The following is a 25,819-nucleotide window of genomic DNA, read 5'->3' as shown; positions in this document are numbered from 1 at the left end:
ATTTGGTTCTGAGTTTGTTCTCCATGCCCGGCCGGACATGTGCGTGCAGGAGTCTCGATGTTTGTTGCCAGGGGTGTTCGTTTCCCCAAGGTGGTACCCACGGCATATCTCCAAGGAAACTTACCCTAGTTTTTTCTAAAAATAAACTCTTTCTTTGCATTTATCATCTTAAAATATGAGGCTTGTCTTAATATCATCTTAAAAGTATCTTAAAATCATCTTAAAGTCATCTTAATATCATCTTAAAACATGAGGCTTTATGAGGATTCTCTCCTAAAGATAATTCATGGCTGTATTTTGCTCACTGTTGCTTCCTTGGTGATTTTTTATTTGTTTTGTTGCTGGGGGGAAGGATTCGATTAGACTTGCTCAGTCTGTCTGATTTTGCTGGTTTCACGCATCGACCGCTGGCTCTTGTCTGGAGGTTTCAGATCCCAACTTCATCCCTGGCCACCGTCAGAAAGAATTCTGTGTCCATTTCCTCCTTTCCTCAGTAACCTGAGTAAAGCTGGTCTGGGCGTGTGTCCAGTGAGCTTTGCGGACAGGAAAGCATTTTCCACATCGCCTCCTTTGGATGGAAGTGAAGATGCATGAAGATCACTGGGAAGCAAGGCTAACTTGTTAAAAGAGAGAAGACCTTTGATGATGCCAGCAACCCTTTGATCTCATCCAGCAGAGATGCTCACGGGCAATAACAAACATCCATCTAGTCAAAGCTATGGTTTTCCCAGTAGTCATGTATGGATGTGAGAGTTGGACCATAAAGAATAGTAGGTGCTGAAGAATGGATACTTTCGAACTGTGGTGTTGGAGAAGACTCTTGAGAGTTCCTTGCACTGCAAGGAGATCCAACCAGTCCATCCTAAAGGAAATCAGTCCTGAGTGTTCATTGGAAGGACTGATGCTAAAGCTGAAGCTCCAATCCTCTGGAGCTTGATTCAAAGACGTAACTAATTGGAAAAGACCTTGAGGCTGAAAAAGATTGAAGGCGGGAGGAGAAGGGGATGACAGAGGATGAGATGGTTGGATGGCGTCACTGACTTGATGGACATGAGTTTGAGTAAACTCCGGGAGTTGGTGATGGACAGGGAAGCCTGGTGGTTCAGACCATAAAGGATCCCCCTGCAATGCAGGAGACCCGGGTTCAATCCCTGGGTCGGGAAGATCCCCTGGAGGAGGGCATGGCAACCCTCTCCAGTATTCTTGCCTGGAGAATCCCCATGGGCAGAGGAGCCTGGCGGGCTACAGTCCATGGGGTCTCAGAGTTGGACACGATTGAGCGACTAAGCACAGTGTGTATCTTTTAATCCCAAACTGCTAATTTTCCCCTCCTCTGCCCTTTCCCCTTTGGTCACCATCAGTTTGTTTTCTGTCTCTGTGAGTGTCTTTCTGTTTCACAAATAAGTTCATTGGTATCATTAAAAAACAAATTTATTGGAGTATAGATGTTTTACAGTGCCGTGTTACTTTCTGCCGTCAACAAAGTGAATCCGCTGTACGGACACACCGACCCCCTCCTCTTTGGATTGCCTTCCCATTTAGATCGTCCATTCGTATCCTCTTCTGAAAGTAGATTCCACGTATCGGTGACATCACGTGGTATTTCTCCTTCTCTCTGTGGCTTACTTCATTTAGTGTGATCGTTTCTAGGTTCAACCATGCTGCCGCCAATGGCATGCTTTCAGTCTTTTCGTGGCCGCGTAGTATTCCGTTGTGTAAATGTACCACATCTTCTTTATCCGTTCTTCTGTTGGTGAACACGTAGGTTGCTTCCACGTCCTGGCTGCAGTGAACACTGGGGTGCACGTATCCTTCCGGCTCATGATTTTCTCCGGGTGGGTGTATGCCCAGGAGTGGGATTGCAGAGTCACGTCATAGTCCTGTTTTTAGTTTTTTAAGGAATCTCCATACCGTTCTCCATAATGGTTTCCCGATTTCCATTCCCACCAACAGTGTAGGAGCGTTCCCTTTTCTCCACACCCTCTCCAGCATTCACTGTTTGTAGATTTTTTTGATGATGGTCATGCTGGCTGGTGTGAGGTGATAACCTCATTGGAGTTTTGATTTGTGTTTCTCTAATGTTCACTGGTGTTCAACATCTCATGTGTCTCTTGGCCATCTGTGTGTCTTCTTTGAAGAAATGTCTATTTAGGTTTTCTGCACGTTTTTTGACTGCATGGTTTGTTTTGATGTTGCTCAGCAGAAATGAACATGATATTGTAAATCAACTACACTTCAATTAAAAAAAAAAATGTATCTCAGTCAGTAAAGAATCTTCCTGCAATGCAGGACACGTGGCTTCGATCCCTGGGTTGGGAAGATCCCCTGGAGGAGGGCATGGCCACCCAGTGTAATATCCTTGCCTGGAGAATCCCAGGGAAGAGGAGCCTGGCGGGCTACAGTCCATGGGGTGGCAAAGAGTCGGACACAACTTAGCAACTAAACCACCAAACATGAAAATATGTTTCTATTTACATAGATTCCAATCTTATTCTTAGAGTGAGTTTGTTTTTTTTTTCCCCTGGTAGGTTAAGAGGTTTCTTATAAAATAACTCAGTCTTTGCTAAATTTGCAACTGAATTCACTCATCAGAGAAAGCTCAAGGCAGTGACTTCTGTTCTACCCAGAAGACTTAGAAAACCTGTTTGTTTGTTTTTTTTAATTCTTATTATTTAATTTTTTTTCGCTCTTGGTTCTCTAATATGTCCAGAGCTAATTTTTTTTTTCGATGTCTTGGAGATATTTCTGTTATATGTCTTTGTTTCATCACCAACATTCTTAGAGTCTGATCTTAACCGTGAGTGTTAGAAAGTTCCCATGATAATACTGTTCATCAGATGTGTTCCCACTGACTCAGTTTGTCACAGCATGGTTTATTTTTTTTTTCCTTATTATTATTTCAGTATAAATGACAAACAATGTCCCATCCTATTTTAATTACGGAGCACTGCATAGAGGCTGTGGGACACTGTGCAGTCTATGCCCGTTGTCTTTTTTTTTCCCCATCACAGTCCTGAGCTGTAAAAATCCAGAATGGCTTATGCAATGTGCAGTGGGGTTTTGGGAGTCGTGATTGATACTTTTTTGTGTGTGCAACAGAATAGATAAAGGAAGGTTTGATTATAACCCAAAGTATAAAACAAATAACCATTCATTTCTGCGGACATAAATAAGTGATTAGATAAATCCATAATGGGGAGGATAGATAAATCTTCCTTGAAGGAGAAGAAACTCAGATAGGTAATTTACGTAGACAGTCAACCCTCCGGGACATGGAGCATAAATTTCCAGGTCCATCACCGACTCGATGGGCTTGAGTTTGAGCAAACTCCGGGAGTTGGTGATGGACAGGGAAGCCTGGCGTGCTGCAGTCCAGGGGGTCACAGAGAGTCGGACACGACTGAGCGACTGAAGAACAACACCGAGACCTGTTCCTCCAGGTTCCCTGGGCCACAGAGTGCCTCGCTGTCCACCGTGAACTCCTTCTTGGGGTGTCGAAGGTCAGAAGCTGCAGCAGCTCGGGGTTCAGTCTCCCGAGAGGCAGACAGCAATCGCCCTTGTTGTCATTCAGTCGCTGGCAAACACCGTTCACTGCGGACAAGGACAGAACCATCTGAATTTGTTCATTCCTGCTTGCTGGAGAGACAACAGAAAATACATTTGCTTTTGAAAAAAAAAATAATAATTCTAGGCTCTGGGTTTTATGAGATGACCCCAGGGAGAGTTTTAGAATCTCGCTTGACCCCAAGAAGCAGTCATTCTGAAACTGGGCTGCAGGCTTTAGAATCCAGAGAGCTTGCAAAAATCCCAATACCTGTATTATCTTCCCTGGCCATTGAATTAAAATCTCTTGAGGGTTAGGGCAAAGGGAAGTGTTTTGGGTTCCCCAGGGACTCTGGTGCAGGGATCCCCAACCTCCAGGCTGGGGACAAATATGTCCTGTCAGATGAGCAGCGACATTAGATTAGCAATAAAGTGCAAAATAATGTAGTGTGCTTGAATCATCCCGAAACTATCCCCACCCCACCCCCACCACCACCTAAAGGAAATCATTCTTGAATATTCACTGGAAGGACTGATGCTGAAGCTGAAACTTTGGCCACCTGATGCGAAGAACTGAGTCCTTAGAAAAGACCCTGATGCTGGGAAAGATTGAAGGCAGGAGGAGAAGGAGATGACAGAGGATGAGATGGTTGGATGGCATCACCAACTCCATGGACACGACTTTAGGCAAGCTCTGGGAGTTGGTGATGGACAGGGAGGCCTGGCGTGCCGCAGCCCACGGGGTCGCAGAGTCGGACACGACTGAGCAACTGAACTGAACTCACCCCAGCCATGGTCTGTGGAAAAATGGTCTCCCGTGAAAGTGGACCCTAGGGCTGAAAAGTTTGGGATGCGATGCTCTAGTGAACAGGAAAATTTTAGTCTCTCTGTAAAAAGCATTGTGTGCATAAACAGTGTATTTCTAGAAGTGACTATGCCATCCTTGAAAAATATTTATGACAAAGAATTCTGAGTCTTAACCACTTTGGAGTGTTTCATAATAACAGAGAAAGTCTGACTCATGCTTGTCGTTGGCTGCGGTGAGACACAGTTCATGTTTTATTCACCTTCTAGGCTGTTTCTACTACCTAGGATTTTTAAGACGAAAGTATCTGTAATGTTAGTGGTATCTCCTATTACCCAATTACAATATTATTGCATTCTTTCCCTACCCGAAGTTTCCTGTCCTGTGAATATGTTTTTGTCCATCACGTGTTATTTTTATTCACCATGAAAAAGTTAATCTAAAAAAAAAATTTTTTTTTTAAGTTTCAGTTTGGGAGGATGAAAAATGTTCTGAACACAAACACCAAGAACGCTTCCGCAACAGTGGGAAGGTACTTGATGTCACTCCATTCTCCGCTTGAAAAATGGTCTCACAAGATTACAGAGAGAATTAAATTAGTTAAATCGTTTTTTAAAAGGAAGCTGAAATATAAAAAGAAACAGTTAACCCGGCCTCATGCCGTCTGTCGCCTTGCCAGAAGCGTGGAGCCCCAGTTGTCCGGGGGGCTTCCCAAGTGGCTCAGTGGTAAAGAACTGTCCTGCCGATGCAGGAGGCTCAGGTTCAATCGCTCCGTCAGGAAGATTCCCCTGGAGGAGGGCATGGTGACCCACTCCAGTGTTCTTGCCTGGAGAATCCCATGGACAGAGGAGCCTGGCGGATTACAGTCCACAGGGTTGCAAAGACTCGGACATGCCTGAGTGACTAAGCGCCCATGCGTGCACCCCAAATTACTCAAGCAGAATCCACATTTTAGCAACATCTCCAAGACATGCATATAGGCACGCTTAAGGGTCAATTGCCCTGATGCTGCTGCTGCTGCTAAGTCGCTTCAGTCGTGTCCGACTCTCTGCGACCCCATAGACGGCAGCCCAACAGGCTCCCCTGTCCCTGGGATTCTCCAGGCAAGAACACTGGAGTGGGTTGCCATTTCCTTCTCCAATGCGTGAAAGTGAAAAGTGAAAGGGAAGTCGCTCAGTCGTGTCCGACTCTTCGAGACCCCATGGACTGCAGCCTACCAGGCTCCTCCATCCATGGGATTTTCCAGGCAAGAGTACTGGAGTGGGGTGCCATTGCCTTCTCCAAATTGCCCTGATAGCTAGCACCTATTTAAGAAGAGTGCAATGCTGTTTATTGAGAATAAAGAAAAGGAGGAAAGGAAGGGGAAAAGAATGGCAGATCTGACAAGAACCAGAAGCATGACCGAGTCCAGCCTTTACGTTTTACGGATAACAGGATGGTGAATGAAATCTCAGAAACGGGTTAGCAGTCTACTCCGCCAGGCAAGCTGAGATCAGTGTGTATACATTTGGGCCCAGGGCTGCCTTTAAGCTAGGGTGAATGTGACATGTGACCAAGTGAAACTCACACATCCTTGAGGAATAACACAGATCCCCAGGTTCAGCCTCCAAACATCCCGTCTTGCTGAGGAAGCATCACATGCAGCTTGCCAACAAACAGCCAAAGCAGACTTTATGGATTTGATTAGAAACCCACTGGAAATATCATCCACGATCCAACATTTTCAATGCATTCAGAGGCGTTCCTAAAACTTAACTGTTTTCTTCCAGATCTGTTATTGGTGTTGTCCAGTGGCTCAGTCGTGTCCGACTCTGTGCGACCCCATGGAGTGCGGCACGCCAGGCTTCCCTGTCCATCACCAGCTCCTGGAGTTTGCTCAAACTCATGTCCATTGAGTTGGTGATGCCCTCTAACTGTCTTATCCTCTGCCACCTTCTTCTCCTTTTGCCCATTAAGATATTAACATAAATCTGCAAATGGCCACCCACCCCAGTGTTCTTGCCTGGAGAATCCCATGGACAGAGGAGCCTGACGGGCTACTGTCTGTGGGGTCACAGAGAGTCGGGCATGACTGAGCAACTAACACACACACACACACACACAGGCTCTGTGGGCAGAAGGCGTGGTTTTTGATAACTCACACAGTTTCAAACCTAAAAAGACAGTAATAAAAAGAGAAGAAGGAAAAGACACTGGACTTTGAGTCTTACTCACTGAGGCATGGTCTTTGCACACCATCAACTTTCCACACCACTGACTTTCTCTAGTTCTGAACTGGATACACTTTAGGAGTGTATTCAACACAGAAAGAAATGAAGCAGAAGCATCCTGCAAAATAACAGAGCCTCTGTGCAGCTATGTACATGAGTGTGGGCGTCTGTATGTATATGTCTGTGTATTCCCGTTGCATGATAACCGCTACAGTGTAACTCAGCACATGAGGGTCTCCGGCTGAATAAACTAAGAAGTACAGAGCCTGGCATTTGCCCAAGATTCCATCCATTGGGAATCTCGAGCCCTGATGCTGGAGAAGACTCTTGAGAGTCCCTTGGGCTGCAAGGAGATCCATCCAGTCCATCCTAAAGGAAATCAGTCCTGACTGTTCATTGGAAGGACTGATGCTGAAGCTGAAACTGCAATCCTTTGGCCAACTGCTGGGAAGAGCTGGCTCATTGGAAAAACCCTGATGCTGGGAGAGATTGAAGGTGGGAGGAGAAGGAGACGTCAGAGGATGAGATGGTTGGATGGCATCACTGACTCGATGGACATGAATTTGAGTAAACTCTGGGAGATGGTGATGGACAGGGAGGCCTGGCGTGTTGCAGTCCATGGGGTCGCCAAGAGTCAGACTCAACTGAGCAACTGAACTGACTGACTGAAGATCCAGGGAGAAAATGATAGAAGAATTTGCCACAGTTCAAAAGCATCAATTCTTTGGTGCTCAGCTTTTTTTATAGTCCAACTCTCACATCCATACATGACCACTGGAAAAACCATAGCCTTCACTAGACGGACCTTTGTCGGCAAAGTAATGTCTCTGCTTTTGAATATGCTGTCTGGGTTGGTCATAACTTTTCTTCCAAGGAGCAAGTGTCTTTTAATTTCATGGCTGCAGTCACCATCTGTGGTGATGTTGGAGCCCAAAAACATAATCCCGGATCTTAGCAAAACATTTTTTAATTTAAACATCACTTTATCTGAAGTTACTGGATTTAGGCAGTTTGAACATTCTTTTCAATATAAGATTAGCCACAAAGGAAACAAAAAAATCCTCATATATCACGCCTAGTTGTTCACGGATAAGCCTTCAAGATGCTTTTTTTTGAGTGGACAGATTTGAGAAATGGAGGAGAATATAAAAATAATGGACGTGCCTCAAACAATCTGAGTCATGGAGAGTTTGCCAAAATCTTGGTTGTGAAATTTTTAACTTTGCTTTCTTGGACTAATCTGTATATTGGTTTTAATTCCATATACAGATTTTCCTTTAATGAGTGGGTTGACTTGAATATGACACAGTTGCGTTTGCTAAAAGTTGGCTTAATTCTCAACATGCAAAATATTAAGATCAAGATATCCAGTCACATCACTTCACGGCAAATAGATGGGGAAACAATAGAAAAAGTGACAGATTTTTATTTCCTTGGGCTCCAAAATCACTGCAGATAGTGACTGCAGCCATGAAATTAAAAGATACTTGCTCCTTGGAAGAAAAGCTATAACAGACCTAGACAGCATATTAAAAAGCAGAGACGTTACTTTGCCAACAAAGGTCCGTCTAGTCAAGGCTATGGTTTTTCCAGTGGTCATGTATGGATGTGAGAGTTGGACTATGAAGAAAGCCGAGCGCCAAAGAATCGACGCTTTTGAACTGTGTTGTTGGAGAAAACTCTTGAGAGTCCCTTGGACTGCAAGGAGATCCAACCAGACCATCCTAAAGGGGATCAGTCCTGGGTGTTCATTGGAAGGATTGATGCTGAAGCTGAAACTCCAATCCTTTGGCCACCTGATGCGGAGAACTGACTCATTGGAAAAGACCCTGATGCTGGGAAAATTCAGGGCAGGAGGAGAAGGGGATGACAGAGGATGAGATGGTTGGATGGCATCACCGTCTCCATGGACATGAGTTTGGGCAAGCTCCGGGAGATGGTGATGGACAGGGAGGCCTGGCGTGCTGCAGTCCAGCAGAGGTCGCAGAGTCGGACACAACTGAGTGACTGAACAACAGCATACATCCTTAGGAGAGGGGGGGAAAACCAACATTGCTTTTCCTAGCCAGATTTGCTCATTCGTTTGGCAAAGGTAGATTTGGTTCCAGAATCTCCGATGTGAACGAAAGCTCTCTCTTTGTTGCCGTCTTGGCTCTGCAGTCTGCATTTTGTATCATTCAGAGTCAGATACCACATTTCCATGATCTCATCTTCTGTTGACATCCTCCAAAACCTTCAGCTCATCAGAGGCCGCCGATTATCTGTAGTGCCCCAGCAGCACTACACAGTATGTGCAACTTAGCGGAGATGATCGATGTTAGAAAAATGCTGGCCGACTTCCAGGAAAGGATCTCCCTTGCACGGCAAGGCTGTTGTCCTACCCCAGGGCTCATCTGAGCAGCGCATGCTGCCCTCCCCTGCGTTCCCCACCACCCCCGGTGCTTCCCACGCCCCCAGCAGTTCGCACCCCCTCACCCCTGCGTCGGCGATAATAATGGAGCTCATCCACGCCTGTAGTTGCCGGTCCTCAGGAAGAAATGCCCGCCCGCCCCCCTGGCAAATACATTTCCGAATTTTAAACACCCACTGATGTTGGAACAGCAGCCTCTGTTCCCCTTCCCTCCTCACCCAGATGTCACTGCCATTTGCCAGCAGCCCAGAGTGCCAGTGTATCCGACGCCAAGTCCAAGTCTCTCCAGGCCCTCGGATGCAGGCCAAGGCTGTGCTGTGGAAGTGGCCACCGCGTGGCTCTGTGTGTGATTGCAACCGGGGGTACATCCTTGTTGTTCAGCCACTCAGTCGTGTCCGACTCTTTGTGACCCTGGGGACCGCAGCACGCCAGGCCTCCCTGTCCATCACCAACTCCCAGAGTTTGCTCAAACTCATGTCCATTGAGTCAGTGATGCCATCCAGCCATCTCATCCTCTGTCGTCCCCTTCTCCTCCTGCCCTCAATCTTTCCCAGCTTCAGGGTCTTTTCCAGTGCATCAGCTCTTTGCATCAGGTGGCCAAAGGACTGGAGTTTCAGCTTCAACATCAGTCCTTCCAATGAACACCCAGGACTGATCTCCTTTAGGTGGTGGATGGCTGGATGGATGGACAGATAGATACATATGGATGGATGGAGGGGTGGGGGGATGGATAGATAGACATGATTAATAGATATGATGGATGGATGGATGGAGGGGTGGGTGGGTAGATGGATGGATTGATAGATATGACAAGTAGGTAGATCTGATAGCTAGCTAGATACGGAATAGATAAGGGGCTTCCCTATTTTAAAAAGTATGTAGTCTGAGTTTTGAATGAGAAGAAAGAGTCAAGTGAGGGCAGACAATTGAAGTGAAGGATGAGGGACTCTTCCAGAAAGAATGTGCTGGATAAAGGGGAAAGTGTTCATCACTCAGTCGTGTCCGACTCTTTGCAACCCCATGGACTGTAGCCTACCAGGCTCCTCTGTCAATGGGATTTTCCAGGCAATAGTACTGGAGTGGATTGCCATTTCCTTCTCCAGGGGAGCTTCCCGACCCAGGGATTGAACCCGGGTCTCCCGCACTGCAGACAGATGCTTTACTGTCTGAGCCACCAGGGAAGTCTTCTGTCAAAGCTGAGACGCCCACCGGGATCTTGAGGGCTTCTTAGCTCCGGAACGTTCATCAACACGCCCTGTACTGTGTGTACACACCGTGGCGTATCATTCAGGATTTAAAGACAGAGACTTCCCGAGCGGTCCAGTGGTTATGGCTCCACACTTCCACTGCAGGGGCCACGGAATCCATCCCGGGCTGGGGAACAGAAAATAAAACAACCCGAAACAGACAGAAACCATCAAGCACTCAGCTAAAGTCAGAGAGAACTTGGACGGGAGGACCCATGAGGGTCAGGAGACAGCGGTCTCCGCATTTTGCTGTGAGGATGTTGGGAAACCACGGTGGGCATTTGTGACCCTTCCCCCTGAGTCCCATAGCTGGACGGGGGAGCTCACAGGAGACCCTCCCCACCCAGGACTGGGACCCCCACGGACCAGGTTTAAAAGTGAAGGGGAATCGTGTAATAACCTATAATGGAAACGACCGTAGAAACAAACAGATGTGCACATATATCTATAACTGAGAGCTTTCCTGTTGGCTCAGTGGATAAAGAATCGACCTGCTGATGCAGGAGACGTGGGTTCAATCCGTGGGTCGGGAAGATCCCCTGGAGTTGGGAAATGGCAACCCACTCAAGTATCCGTGCCTGGAGAATCCCATGGACAGAAGAGACTGGTGGGCTACAGTCCATGGCGGGTCACAAAAGAGTCGGACACGACCTAGTGACTAAAACAGTAACATGTATAACTGAATCGCTTTGCTGGACGCCTGAAACCATCCCAACATTTAAATCAGCTGTATGTGAGCATCCCTGTGTGCTCGTCTGCATGTTTTATAGGTTGTGTGGGAGTGAGAGAGAAGACAGAAGCAAAGAGGAGAAAAAGGGGAAACAGAGACACTCACACGTTAGTATAAATTCCAGGGAAGAATCGAGAACCTCCCCGGAAGGATAAGGAGACGGAAGCAGTAAGAAAGAACAGACTGACAACTGGGCCGTGGCCACGGACTTGCTGAAGAGTTCCCAAGTGCTTCCTGAATTCCTGCAGCTCCCCAGTCAGCCGTGAGCTATCGATGAGGGACGGCGCGTCCGGGTGGCTCAGAGGATAAAGAATCCCGCCTGCCGATGCAGGAGACACGGGTTTGACCCCTGGGTGGGGAAGATCCCCTGGAGGAGGGCATGGCAACCCACTGCAGTTTTCTGGCCTGGAGAATCCCATGGACAGTATAGTTGCAAAGAGTCAGACAGGACTGCAAGACTTCCAGTTTTCCATAGCCAATTTCAAACCATCCCCGAAACTTAGTGATGGCTTCAGGTGGACAGCAAAGGGACTCAGGCATATGCATGTAACCACTGTTCCCCAAACTCCCCTCCCAGCCAGGCTGCCACGTGACATGGAGCAGAGTGCCCTGTGCTGTCCAGCAGGTCCTTGCTGGTTCTCCATGTGAAACACAGCCGTGTGTCCATGCCCATCCCAGACTCCCTGACTATCCCTTCCCCCATCCTTCCCCCCTGGGAACCATAAGGTGATTACAGAGTACTGAGCAGAGCTCCCTGTGCTGGACAGCAGGTCCTTGCTGGTTCTCCATTTTGAATACAGCAGGCTGTATATGACAAAAGTGTTTTTAAAAAATTAACTCAAAATGCAGTAAAAGCTTCAGCACTCCATATGAAAACCCTCAAACACCGAAAACACATTAAAAGGGTTTTTTGACAGAGGCAGCAGCAATGACCTCACAGAACGGATATGAAAACTTTAGCAACAGAAGCAAATAAATACACAAATGGGTTTGCACCAATTAAAAAAAAAAAACACGACTTCTGCATAGCAAGGGAAACAATGAATACAGCAAAGAGACATTTTCTGTATCTTTGCAGAATGCGTGAAAAAATATTTGCAAACTGTATATCTCATCATATAGACCGTTGGGGCAAGAGGACTCACCCGTTAAAAACTTCACTGACTGTACAGTGGATTGGGACGTTCTGCTTTTATTCCGGAGTTCTGGATTTCTGGTTCATCTCTTCAGATCCAACAATGTGTCTTAATTATGCAAATAAGTTAACGGAATGTTACTTCTTAGTGAAAGATGCAAGCTGTATTATTATGGGATTTGTGGTTTCCTGGGAGTATAAACATGGCTCTAACAAATTGGCTGAATTTCTTCTTTTTTATTTTTCAAATGGTTGATGGGATTTCATTCATTCTCTGAAGGGCCCTTCATATCTATGCTCCTATGTGGAAAAATCCAAATATTCTTTGTTCTCTATATAATACACAGCCCTCTTGAAGCTAATATGCTGCCTCCTCCGAGCTTTGCAGCTCAGATTCTGTTCTGGAGAGCTGTCTAGGGCTCTTCAGGGTTTTTCTGCGTTTCATCTCATTTCCTTTTAAAATCTGCACACAAGTTTGTGCCGGCCTGCACCACATTCACACTCAGGGAACTTGCAGTAGGCAGTTGGCACGCTGTTCTGGTTGTAAATGAGTTTGGCAGACACAGGGTTCATTTTCCGGGAGCTGTGGGGCTCAGTTCTGCATTTGCACCCACCCAGAACAGCACTAGACAGTTGTAAACAGCCGCTCCCCATCACCCTGGTGTCACATGGAGGGGAAGCTCCCCGCTGACAGCCGACATGAGTCTGAGTGCAGTAGAAAAACAGGAGATGAGGCCCATTTCCAGGTCATTAAATCCGTGCAGAAAACTCCTACACCAAGTCTTAGTCAGTCGTGTCTGACTCTTTGTGACCCCATGAACTGCAGCCCACCAGGCTCTTCTGTCCAGGGGATTCTCCAGGCAAGAATACAGAGTGGGTTGCCATGCCCTTCTCCAATCCCTAATTGAAGCTGAAAAGTCCATTTGGGTTGTAATCAAACCAGGCTGGCATTTCCTGTCAACTTGCATATTGAGGAATACACCATAAAGTATTGTTGTATTAATAAAATTGATTAGCAATTAATTATTAATTTAAAATTAATAAATAAAACATTGTTGTATTAATATCAGGTACTAATATATTGTTGGGGGTTCCCAGGTGGCGATAGTGGTAAGGAACCTGCATGCAAATACAGGAGATTTTAAGAGACTACGGGTTTGATTCCTGGTCAGGAAGATCCCCTGGAGAAGCACATGGCAACCCACTCGAGTATTCTTGCCTGGAGAATTCCATATTACAAGTCATTATAATAATTATACTTTGTTGGCAAAGTAATGTGTCTGCTTTTTAATAAGCTGTCTAAGTTGGTCATAGCTTTTTTTCCAAGGAGCAAGCATCTTTTAATTTCATGGCTGCAATCACCATCTGCAGTGATTTTGGAGCCCCCCAAAATAAAGTCTGCCACTGTTTCCACTGTTTCCCCATCTGTTTCCCATGAAGTGATGGGACCAGATGCCATGATCTTAGTTTTCTGAATGTTGAGCTTTAAGCCAGCTTTTTCACTTTCCTCTTTCACTTTCATCAACAGGCTTTTTAGTTCTTCTTCACTTTCTGCCATAAGGGTGGTGTCATCTGCATATCTGAGGTCATTGATATTTCTCCCAGCAATCTTGATTCCAGCTTGTGCTTCTTCCAGTCCAGCGTTTCTCATGATGTACTCTGCATATAAGTTAAATAAGCAGGGTGACAGTATACAGCCTTGACGTCCTCCTTTTCCTATTTGGAACCAGTCTGTTGTTCCATGTGCAGTTCTAACTGTTGCTTCCTGACCTGCATACAGATTTCACAAGAGGCAGGTCGAATGGTCTGGTATTCCTACCTCTTTAAGAATATTCCACAGTTTGTGGTGATCCACACAGTCAAAGGCTTTGGCATAGTCCATAAAGCAGAAACAGACAGGTGTTAGCTCTTCTCTAAGTGCTTGATAGAATTTGCCTCTGAAGCCATCAGGTCCTGTACCTTTGTTGCAAGGTTTTTGTTTTTTTTTTTCTTTTCTTTTAGAACAGTTATTATTTCATTTCTTGTGATTGGTGTGTTCGTACAAGCTGTATCTGTCTGAGAATCGCTCCATTTCTTCCAGTTGTGCATTGTATCGGTATATACTTGTTTGCAGTCGTCTGTTAGGATTCTTCGTATTTCTGTGGTGTCAGCTGTAACTTCTCCTTCTGCATTTCTAACTTTGTTGATTTGAATCTTCTCCCTTTATTTTCTTGATGAGTCTGGCTAAAGGGTTTATTAATCCTGTTTATCTTCTCAAGGAACCAGCTTTTACTCCCATCGATCTTTGCTATTGTTTCCTTTGGCTCTATTTCATTTATTTCTATTCTGGGCTTTATGATTTCTTCCCTCTACTAACTTTGGATTTTGTTTGTTCTTCACTTTCTAGTAGCTTTAGGTTTGTGGTTAGATTGTTTATGTGAGGCTTTCCCTGTTCCTCGAGGTGAGACTGAATTGCTATAAACTTACGCTTAGAGCTGCTTGTGCTGCATCCCATAGGTTTTGGGTCATCATGGTTTTGTTGTCATTTGTTTCTAGGTATTTTTTAAATTTCCTCTGATTTCTTCAATGATCTTTTTGTTATTAAGTATTATTTAGCCTCCATGTGTTTCTGTTTTTTATAATTTTCCCCCTGTAATTGATTTCTAATCTCATAGGATTGTGGTTGGAAAAAATGCTTGATGTGATTTCAGTTTTCTTAAAGTTACCAAGGCTTGATTTGTGACCTAAGATGCCATCTATCCTGCAGAATGTTCTCTGTGCGCTTGAGAAGAAAATATATTCTGCTGCTTTCGGGTGGAATGTCTATAAATATCAATTAATCTGTCTGTGGAGAACTAAAAGGCAACCCACTCCAGTATTCTTGCCTGGGACGTCCCATAGACAGAGAACCCTGGTGGGTTACAGTCCGTGGAGTCGCAAAGAGCTGGACATGACTGACTGACTCACGTTGACTAAATCTGTCACGTCTGTTGCGTCATTTAAAGCTTGTATTTCTCTATTTTCTGCCTGAATGATGAGTTCATTGGTGTAAATGGGATGTTAAAGTCCCCCCACTATAATTGTGTTACTGTTGACGTCCCCTTTTATGGCTGTTAGCATTTGCTTTTTGTATTGAATATATGTTAATATGTTGGGGCCATAAATATTTATAACTATTATATCTTCTTCTTAGAATAACCCCTTGTTCTTTATGTAGTGCCCTTCCTTCTCTTTTGTAATCGGGTTGATTTTAAAGTCTACTTTATCTGATACGAGTATTGCTACTGCAGCTTTCTTTTGATTTCCATTTGTATGGAATATCTTTTCCATCTCCTCACTTTTGGTCTGTAGTTCTGAGATGAGTCTCTTGTAGGAAGCATATTTATGTTTTGTATCCATTTTTTGTATCCATTCAGCCAGTCTAGTGTCTAGACTGGGGCATTTAATCCATTTACCTTTAAGGTAATCCCTTATGATTATACAGTGGAAGTGAGAAATAGATTTAAGGGCCTAGATCTGATAGATAGAGTGCCTGATGAACTATGGAATGAGGTTCGTGACATTGTACAGGAGACAGGAATCAAGACCATCCCCATAGAAAAGAAATGCAAAAAAGCAAAATGGCTGTCTGGGGAGGCCTTACAAATAGCTGTGAAAAGAAGAGAAGCGAAAAGCAAAGGAGAAAAGGAAAGATATAAACATCTGAATGCAGAGTTCCAAAGAATAGCAAGAAGAGATAAGAAAGCCTTCTTCAGCGATCAATGCAAAGAAATAGAGGAAAACAACAGAATGGGAAAGACTAGAGATCTCTTCAAGAAAATCAGAGATACCAAAGGAACATTTCATGCAAAGATGGGCTCGATAAAGGACAGAAATGGTATGGAAGCAGAAGATATGAAGAAGAGGTGGCAAGAATACACAGACAAACTGTACAAAAAAGATCTTCACGACCCAGATAATCACGATGGTGTGATCACTGACCTAAGCCAGACATCCTGGAATGTGAAGTCAAGTGGGCCTTAGAAAGCAGCACTATGAACAAAGCTAGTGGAGGTGATGGAATTCCAGTGGAGCTATTTCAAATCTTGAAAGATGATGCTGTGAAAGTGCTACACTCAATATGCCAGCAAATTTGGAAAACTCAGCAGTGGCCACAGGACTGGAAAAGGTCAGTTTTCATTCCAATCCCAAAGAAAGGCAATGCCAAAGAATGCTCAAACTACCGCACAGTTGCAGTCATTTCACACGCTAGTAAAGTAATGCTCAAAATTCTCCAAGCCAGGCTTCAGCAATATGTGAACTGTGAACTTCTAGATGTTCAAGCTGGTTTTAGAAAAGGCAGAGGAACCAGAGATCAAATTGCCAACAGCCGCTGGATCATGAAAAAAGCAAGAGAGTTCCAGAAAAGCATCTATTTCTGCTTTATTGACTATGCCAAAGCCTTTGACTGTGTGGATCACAATAAACTGTGGAAAATTCTGAAAAGATGGGAATACCAGACCACCTGATCTGCCTCTTGAGAAATTTGTACGCAGGTCAGGAAGCAACAGTTAGAACTGGACATGGAACAACAGACTGGTTCCAAATAGGAAAAGGAGTTCGTCAAGGCTGTATACTGTCACCCTGTTTATTTAACTTATATGCAGAGTGCATCATGAGAAACGCTGGACTGGAAGAAGCACAAGCTGGAATCAAGATTGCCGGGAGAAATATCAATAACCTCAGATATGCAGATGACACCACCCTTATGGCAGAAAGTGAACAGCAACTAAAAAGCCTCCTGATGAAAGTGAAAGTGGAGAGTGAAAAAGTTGGCTTAAAGCTCAACATTCAGAAAACGAAGATCATGGCATCCGGTCCCACCACTTCATGGGAAATAGATGGGGAAACAGTGGAAACAGTGTCAGACTTTATTTTGGGGGGCTCCAAAATCACTGCAGATGGTGACTGCAGCCATGAAATTAAAAGACGCTTACTCCTTGGAAGGAAAGTTATGACCAACCTAGATAGCATGTTGAAAAGCAGAGATATTACTTTGCCAACAAAGGTCCGTCTAGTCAAGGCTATGGTTTTTCCTGTGGTCATGTATGGATGTGAGAGTTGGACTGTGAAGAAGGCTGAGCACCGAAGAATTGATGCTTTTGCACTGTGGTGTTGGAGAAGGCTCTTGAGAGTCCCTTGGACTGCAAGGAGATCCAACCAGTCCATTCTGAAGGAGATCAGCCCTGGGATTTCTTTGGAAGGAATGATGCTAAAGCTGAAACTCCAGTACTTTGGCCACCTGATGCGAAGAGTTGACTCATTGGAAAAGACTCTGATGCTGGGAGGGATTGGGGGCAGGAGGAGAAGGGGACGACAGAGGATGAGATGGCTGGATGGCATCACTGACTCGATGGACGTGAGTCTCAGTGAACTCCGGGAGTTGGTGATGGACAGGGAGGCCTGGCGTGCTGCGATTCATGGGGTCACAAAGAGTCAGACACGACTGAGCGACTGATCTGATCTGATGTACTTATTGCTGTTTTCTTAATTGTTTTGTGCTTATTTTTGTAGATCTTTTTCTTGTATTTTCTGCATAGAGAACTTCTTCCAGCATCTGTTGTTTTATAAAACATTCTTGGGCTTCTCTTGCAGCTCAGCTGGTAGAGAATCCTCCTGCAATGCAGGAGACCTGGGTTAGACCCCTGGGTTGGGAAGATCCCCTGCAGAAGGGAAAGGCTACCCACTCCAGTATTCTGGCCTGGAGAATCTACCTACAGTCCATGGGGTTGCAAAGAGTTTTATAAAGCTGGTTTGGTGGTGCTGAATTATCTTAGCATTTGCTTGTCTGTAAAGCTCTTGGACAGGTTCAAGATGGCGAACAGGGGGAGCTCTTGGTGGATCAAGATGGTGCACGGCGGGGGTGGGGCGAGCTCTTGGAAGGATTCAAGATGGCGCATGGGAGGAGCTCTTGGGCGGACTCAAGATGGCACACAGGGCGGGGTGGGGGGGGGAGCTCTTGGAAAGATTCAAGATGGCGCATGGGGGAGCTCTTGGGCGGGTTCAAGATGGCGCACCAGGGGAGCTCTTGGACGGATTGAAGATGGTGCACGGGGGGAGCTCTTGGATGGATTCAAAATGGCGCACGGGGGTGGGGAACTCTTGGACGGATTCAAAATGGCACCCAGGCAGAGCTCTTGGAAGGATTCAAGATGGCGCACGGGGGGAGCTCTTGGGAGGGTTCAAGATGGCGCACGGGGGAAACTCTTGGAAGGGTTCAAGATGGCGCACCAGGGGAGCTCTTGGACGGATTGAAGATGGTGCACGGGGGGAGCTCTTGGATGGATTCAAAATGGCGCACAGGGGTGGGGAACTCTTGGACGGATTCAAAATGGCACCCAGGCAGAGCTCTTGGAAGGATTCAAGATGGCGCACGGGGGGAGCTCTTGGACAGGTTCAAGATGGCGCACGGGGTAGGGGAGCTCTTGGGCGGATTCAAAATGGCGCACGGGGGGAGCTCTTGGACGGGTTCAAGATGGCGCACGGGGTAGGGGAGCTCTTGGGCGGATTCAAAATGGCGCACGGGGGGAGCTCTTGGACGAGTTCAAGATGGCGCACGGGGTAGGGGAGCTCTTGGGCGGATTCAAAATGGCATACGGGGGGAGCTCTTGGACGGATTCAAGATGGCGCACAGGGGGAGCTCTTGGACGGGTTCAAGATGGCGCACGGGGTAGGGGAGCTCTTGGGCGGATTCAAAATGGCGCACGGGGGGAGCTCTTGGACGGATTCAAGATGGCGCACAGGGGGAGCTCTTGGACGGATTGAAGATGGTGCATGGGGGGAGCTCTTGGACGGGTTCAAGATGGCGCACGGGGTAGGGGAGCTCTTGGGCAGATTCAAAATGGCGCACGGGGGGAGCTCTTGGACGGATTCAAGATGGCGCACGGGGGGAGCTCTTGGGAGGATTCAAGATGGCGCACAGGGGGAGCTCTGTCGTGGGTGTTGGCTGGTCGTCACCCTTTTCTCTGAGATGCATTGACCAAGTTTTCCTAAAGGTGGATCTTCTGCCTTTTGGGGGCATTTAAATTGGAGCAATTTTCCAATACTTGCAGGAGTAGCTTGCTCTTTCCGTGCTGTGTCTTTGAACGTTGCCTGTTACTGTTGGAGATACACCCACACATACACACACACACGCACATATACATACACATATACATGTATATATACACACACACATACTCACATATACATATATATGTATGCCTGTTCCGCTTAGCAATATCTGGATATGCACATGGGCTTCCGTGGTGGCTCAGCTAGTGAAGAATCCGCCTGCAATGCGGGAGGCCTGGGTTGGATCCCTGGGTTGGGAAGATCGCCTGGAGAAGGGAAAGGCTCCCCACTCCAGTATTCGGCCTGGAGCATCCCATGGACTCGATATAGTCCACGGGGTCGCAGAGAGTTTTATAAAGCTGCTCTGGTGGAGCTGAATTCTCTGAGCGTTTGCTGGTCCGGGAAGCTTTTTGTTTCTCTGTGGACTCTGACTTAGAGACCCTTGCTGGGTAGAGTCATCTTGCTTGTTGGTTACTCCCTTTCATCAGTTTAAATGCTTCCTGCCAGTCGCTTCTAGCCTACAGTTTCTGCCGAAAAATCAGCTGGTAAACTTACGGAGATCGCTTTGTGTGTCGTTGTTTTTCCCTTGCTGCTTTTAATATTTTTTTCCTTTGAATTTCATTTTTGTTAGTTCGATTAATATGCGTCTGAGCGCTTTTTTTCTTTGGGTTTATGCTCTGTGGGCCTCTCAGCACTTCTGGACTTGGGTAGCTATTTCCTCTCTCATGTTAGGGAAGCTTTCAACCATAATCTCTTCAAGTATGTTCTCAGACCCTTTCTCTCCTCCTTCTGGGACCCCTATCATTTGAGTGTTGGTGCGTTTGAATGTCGTCCTGGGCGTCTCTGAGGCTCTCCTCATTTCTCTTCATTCTTTTTCCTGTATTCTGCTCCTCAGAAGAATGTTCCGAGGACAAGCATATTCTCCTGAGAAGAATACAGAATCTTTCTCTCTTCCAGCTCACTTACCTGTTCTTCTGCCTCAGTTATTCCGCTGTTGGTTCCTTTCAGTATATTTTTTTCATTGCAGTTATTGTGCTGTTCTTCACTGTTTTTCTTCTTTTCTTCTAGGTCCTTGCGAGACATTTTTTATATGTTCTCCAAAACCCCTCCGTTCTATTTGTGAGATTTTGGTTAATTCAGTAAGCAGTCCTGTGAATGCTTTTTCAGGTAGAAAATTACCTATTTTCTCTGCATGGATTTGGTCTTGTAGGTTTTGACCATGTTCTTTCATCTTAACATATTTCTCAGTCATTGCGTCTTGGTGTACATCGTTCTGTCTTGCTGGTTGTCTGTCCTGAGGCGTCCAGTGGTGTGGCTTGTGGGCAGTTGGGTGCAGCTGGGCCTCTGTGCTGAGATGAGGCCCTGTGAGGAGATATGAACTCCACGTTCTCCTTTTGAGCCGTATCGACTCCATCCCAAAACAGAGAGCGTACTGAGCCTGCAGTAAAACAAAAAGCAGGGTCTTATAGAAAGATTTGCACACCTGTGTTCATAGCAGTGCCGTTCACAACTGCTGAAGTGTGCCAATAAACCAAGATTCCAAGGAGGGATGAATTTATAAGGAAAAGGTGATCCACCCATAAAGGGAATATTACTCAGCCTTTAAACAGGCTTTCCTGGTGGCTCAGATGATAAAGAATTTGCTTGCAATGTGGGAGACCCCGGCCACCCACTCCAGTATTCTTGCCTGGAGAATCCCATGGATAGAGGAGCCTGGCGGGTTACATACAGTCTGTGGGACTGGAAAGAGTCGGACACAACTGAGCGGGTTTTACGTTTAAAGAGGAAGGAAATTCCGGCAGAGGCTAACGATGTGGAGGAACCTCGAGAACTTTGTGATTGTTCAGTCGCTCAGTCGTGTCCAGCCCGGCGACTCCACGGACTGCAGCCCGCCAGGCTCCTCTGTCCACGGGATTCTCCTGGCGAGAATACTGGAGCGGGTGGCCACGCCCTCCTCCAGGGGGTCTTTCCGACCCAGGGATCCAACCCTCACCTCCTGCATTGGCAGGCGTGTTGTTTACTGCTGAGCCATCTCGGAATTATGCTCAGTGAAATAAACCAGACGCAGGGGGCACATACTATATGGTTCCACTCGTGTGCTCCCTGGAGAAGTCAGATTTAAAGGACAGGAAGATGCTGGTTGACGGGGGCTATGGGGCTACAGTTTAACCGCAACCCTTTCCATTTTCCGAGAACAGTGAGTCCTGGAGATGGGTGGTGCTGTGAGTTCCAGAACCCTGTGAATGTACTTAATGCTACTGAACTGTATGTTTTTAAATGGTGAAAATTATATATTTTATTTTATAAATGGTTCACCACAGTAAGTTTTGTGTGTGTGTGTGTGTGTGTGTGTGTGTGTGTGTGTTTTACAGAAGTGGGGAGGGGACTCAAAATGGCTCAATAAAGCTGTCCAAGTTCTTCGGAGCTCACTGGCTAGTTCCTAGAAGGCAGAGACTCAGTCTTTCCTAGAAAAGTCAGCCTTAAGTGGATCCCATGTTCCTCAGAGCCTCCGTGAGGCTGCCCAGCAGGTGGGCAGAAGCCAGTACAGCCAGCTTCCACTGAGTGACGTACAGCTTGCCAAGCTGTGACGGGTAAATGAGGATTTCTGCGTGCCAGTCGGCCAAATGCATTGACGGGCTCTTGTTTCTTCTCGGGAGAAAGCAGAGATAATGGCCTCGTAATTGGAAGAGTATGTTTTGGGGGGAACAGGGCAGATGGTCGGGACTCAATTCTTGAGCCCACAGTGGGGAGAAACCGAGGAGACATGCTTTTCTAAACCTAACACAGACTCGTGTTGTGTTATAAGGGATATTTTGAAAACTAGTCTGGGGAGGAAAAAAAATAAAGAGTCTTTGAGAGCCGATGGACTATAGCCCACCAGGCTGGTCTGTCCATTGGATTCTCCAGGCAAGAGTCCTGGAGTGAGTTGCGAAGCATGCCCTTGTCCAGGGGATATTTCTGATCCAGGGATTGAGCCTGGGACTCCTGCCCTTCAGACAGATTCCTTGCCCCCCCTGAGCCACCAGGCAAGCACTGTTTTGCAAACATAGAGCAATCCAATGTCATGAAAATTCGACTGCTCTGTGCAACCTTGCCTCCCCAATTGAGTATGTGGAACCCCTTTACAGACCAGGCAGGATATCCCTGTGAGTGGACCGGAAATTGCCCAGGAAATCTGATGAGGCCCCTGTCAGATCTCAGGTGTGTTCACCAGGAGGCACGCTGCGGCCCTGGAGGCAGAGGCTGTGTAGGAGGGAGCAGTGGGAGGCAGGATTCTGAAGCGGCCTCAAGATGTCTGTTCCCCAGTGCGCACACCCTGTATAATCTCCTCCCCTGGAGTGTGAGCACGGCGGGTGTCAGCCCCCACCCCCCGCCCCGTGACCATGTTGCAGTGGGTGAAGTTGAGCCCATCAAAAGGAGAGGGGTGGTGGTGGGCCTGACCTCATCAGAAATGCCCTTTAAAGGATGATGGCTTCTTCTTTTTTTTTTTTAATGCTTTGTCTGTTGTTTTTATTTTTTTTATTAATTGAGGTAGAGTTGATTGACAGTGTGGTATTAGTTCCAGATGTACGGTAAAGGGATTTAGCTTTATATACATATACATACATATACACATGCATGCCTGCTAAGTCACCGTCAGTTGTGTCCAGGGCTTTGCGGCCCCATGGACCGTAGCCCGCCAGATTCCTTTGTGCATCTATTCTCCAGGCAAGAACCCTGGAGTGGGCTGCCATCCCTTCACCAGGGGCTCTTCCCCACCCCAGGGATCAGACCTGCATCTCTCACGCCTGTGTGTATACACACACACACATACATACATACAATGTGTATCCTAAGAGTCTTTTCCCTTATAGGTTGTTACAGAATATTGACTCGATACTGTGCCATTCAGTAGGTCCTTCTTGCTTATCTACTTTATATACAGTACTGTCTGTATGCTAATCCCAACGTCCTAATTTATTCCCTCCCCTGCTTCCCCTTTGGTAACCCTGCTGCTGCTGCTGCTGCTAAGTCGCTTCAGTCGTGTCCGACTATCAGACCCCATAGACGGCAGCCCACCAAGGTCCGTGGTAACCCTAAGTTTGTTTTTTAGTCAGTGGATCTATTTCTGTTTTGTACCTAAGTTCATGTGGTATCACTTACATGTGGGACCTAAAATGACAAAAAATGAACTTATGTACAAAACAGAAATAGATCCACATGTAAGTGATACCACATGATATTTGTCTTTTGCTGTCTGGCTTACTTCACTCAGTATGACACTGTCTAAGGCTATCCGTATTGTTCCAAATGGCACTATTTCATGTTTTTCTTATGGCTAAATAATACACCACTGTCTGTCTGTCTCTATGCTTATATTTATACACACACACTCGGGGCTTCCCAGATGGCTCAGTGATAAAGAATCTGCCTGCCAGTGCAGAAGCCACAGGAAAAATGGGTTTGATCCCTGAATCAGGAAGATCCCCTGGAGGAGGAAATGGCAACTCACTCCAGGATTCTTGCCTAGGAAATCCCATGGACGGAGGAGCCTAGTGGGCTACAGTCCATGGGGTCCCAGAGAGTCGGACAGGACTGAGTGACTCAGCACACACACACACACATATACACACACACACACACAGCACATACACACACACACATACACACACACACACACACACACACATACACACACATACACACACACACACACACACACATATATACACACACACATATACACACATACACATATATACACACACATACACACAAATATACACACACATATACACACACATACACATATATACACACACATACACACAAATATACACACACACATATACACACACAGACACACACATATACACATACACATACACACACACATATATATATACACATGCACACACACACACACACACACACAGCACATTTATAAGAAGGTAAATTCTGCCAACTAGAAGGAACTTGCCATTTCCTTCTCCAGGGGATGTTCCCTACCCAGGGATTGAACCCACGTCTCTTATACCTCCTATAAATATATACATATACACACACACACACACACACCACATTTAAAAGAAGGTGAATTCTGCCAGCTAGAAGGCAGAATTCTCTTCCAAGTGCAAGAGAAACTCGACCTTCAGGGGAAAATATGGATCTTAACAGCTGGTTAAAATATCGAACACGATCGACTCTGCTAACTCTTCTATTGGATTTCAACCCAACGGTCCGTAGGTGAAACACGTAATACTCTGACCCTGGAAACCTGTCTGAATCAGGCAGCACGTGTCTGTGTGCAGCTGCAATAACAGGACAGCAGGTGAGTGCAGAAGCATGATCACTTCCCCCACCCTGGGTATGGGTCTCATGAGGCTGCAGAAAGCGGTTCAGGGTTAAGTGCCACTGAGGTCTCTGGTGTGTCTCAGAGCCGGGGTATTTCACAGTGGAGGTTGCCTCTTCAGTATTCAGATACGGCAGTTCACATGCAGGGAGATTCCCTGAATGAACCCACGTGGCGATTAGACAACTTCAGCAAGTCCACCTTCACACGGGCGGGGTCTGCAGGTGAGGGGAACATCCTGTTGATTGACCTGGTCCATTCACCTCATCCTCACTTCTTTTCTCGACGTAACAGAAGCATCAGGCACCAGTGGTCACCAGCACATGTGTGGCATTATTTTAACAGGTTTAGAAAAAGCCCCTTTGTGTGGAGGTTGGGGGTTTCCCTGATAGTTCAACTGGTAAGGAATCCGCCTGCAATGCAGGAGGCCTCAGTTCGATTCCTGAGTCAGGAAGATTCCCCTGGAGAAGGGACAGGCAACCCACTCCTGTATTCTTGGGCTTCCCTGGTGGCTCAGCTGGTAAAGAATCTGCCTGCAACGCAACAGACCTAGGTTCGATCCCTGGGTTGGGAAGATCCCTTTGGAGAAGGGCATGGGTATCCACTCTAGTATTGCTACCTGGAGAATTCCATGGACAGAGGAGCCCAGCAGCCTAGTCCGTGGGGTTACAAAAGAGTCAGACATGAGGTAGCGACTAAACAGTGGGAACAAATTGGGATGAACAGTCCCAATCCCATTTTCCGAACAAAAGCTGGTCAGAAAACCGGAGTCATCCACCGTAACCCATCCGTGACTAACGTCATTGGTGATGGAAGAACGCTCTGCATAGAAAAAGAGGGTTAGTTCCCCAAAACAAAGGCAACTGTGTGGACTTTGGAAGAGGCAAGACCAGCAAAAGTCCACCAGACTCAGTGCCTTAGCTCCAGATGCTGTAACAAAACGTCAGAGACCAGGCTAAATGACAGGAATTCATTCTCTCACAGTTCTGGAAGCTCTGGAAGTTCAAGATCACAGCGTGGGCTGATAAAGTCCCGACGCAGGCTCTCTTCCTGGTAGGCACGTGGCTGCCTTCTCACCACATCCTCACGTGGTGCAGAGAAGAGAGATGTGGTCTCTTTCTCTCCTTATGTGTGTGTATGTGTGAAGTCTGTCCGTTGTGTTAGACTCTTAAGACCCACTGGACTGTAGCCCACCAGGCTCCTCTGTTCATGGGATTCTCCAGGCACGAATACTGGACTGGGTTTGCCATGTCCTTCTCCAAGGCGATCATGGGAGCCCCACCCTCAAGAGGTCATCTACATCTCATCACCGCCCAGCTTCTAACACCATTGCACT

General features: G+C 46.4%; 1 protein-coding gene across 2 annotated transcripts in view; it reads left to right on the top strand.

Annotated features, from left to right (window-relative positions):
* DHRSX (dehydrogenase/reductase X-linked) overlaps nt 1-25,819 on the top strand; it is a 223,723-nt gene that overhangs the window by 192,535 nt on the left and 5,369 nt on the right. Inside the window, exon 9 of one of the 2 annotated variants that reach the window (XR_009493643.1) lies at nt 24,378-24,462. The exons of the other annotated variant lie outside the window; for it this stretch is intronic. The gene's annotated coding sequence lies outside the window, so the exon portion shown is untranslated. The remainder of the gene's footprint in view (nt 1-24,377; nt 24,463-25,819) is intronic. 2 annotated transcript variants of the gene reach the window in all.

Source organism: Bos taurus, chromosome Y (genome assembly GCF_002263795.3).
Source record: "Bos taurus isolate L1 Dominette 01449 registration number 42190680 breed Hereford chromosome Y, ARS-UCD2.0, whole genome shotgun sequence".
Classification (NCBI taxonomy): domain Eukaryota; kingdom Metazoa; phylum Chordata; class Mammalia; order Artiodactyla; family Bovidae; genus Bos; species Bos taurus.
This window is presented reverse-complemented; position numbering and strand designations above follow the sequence as displayed.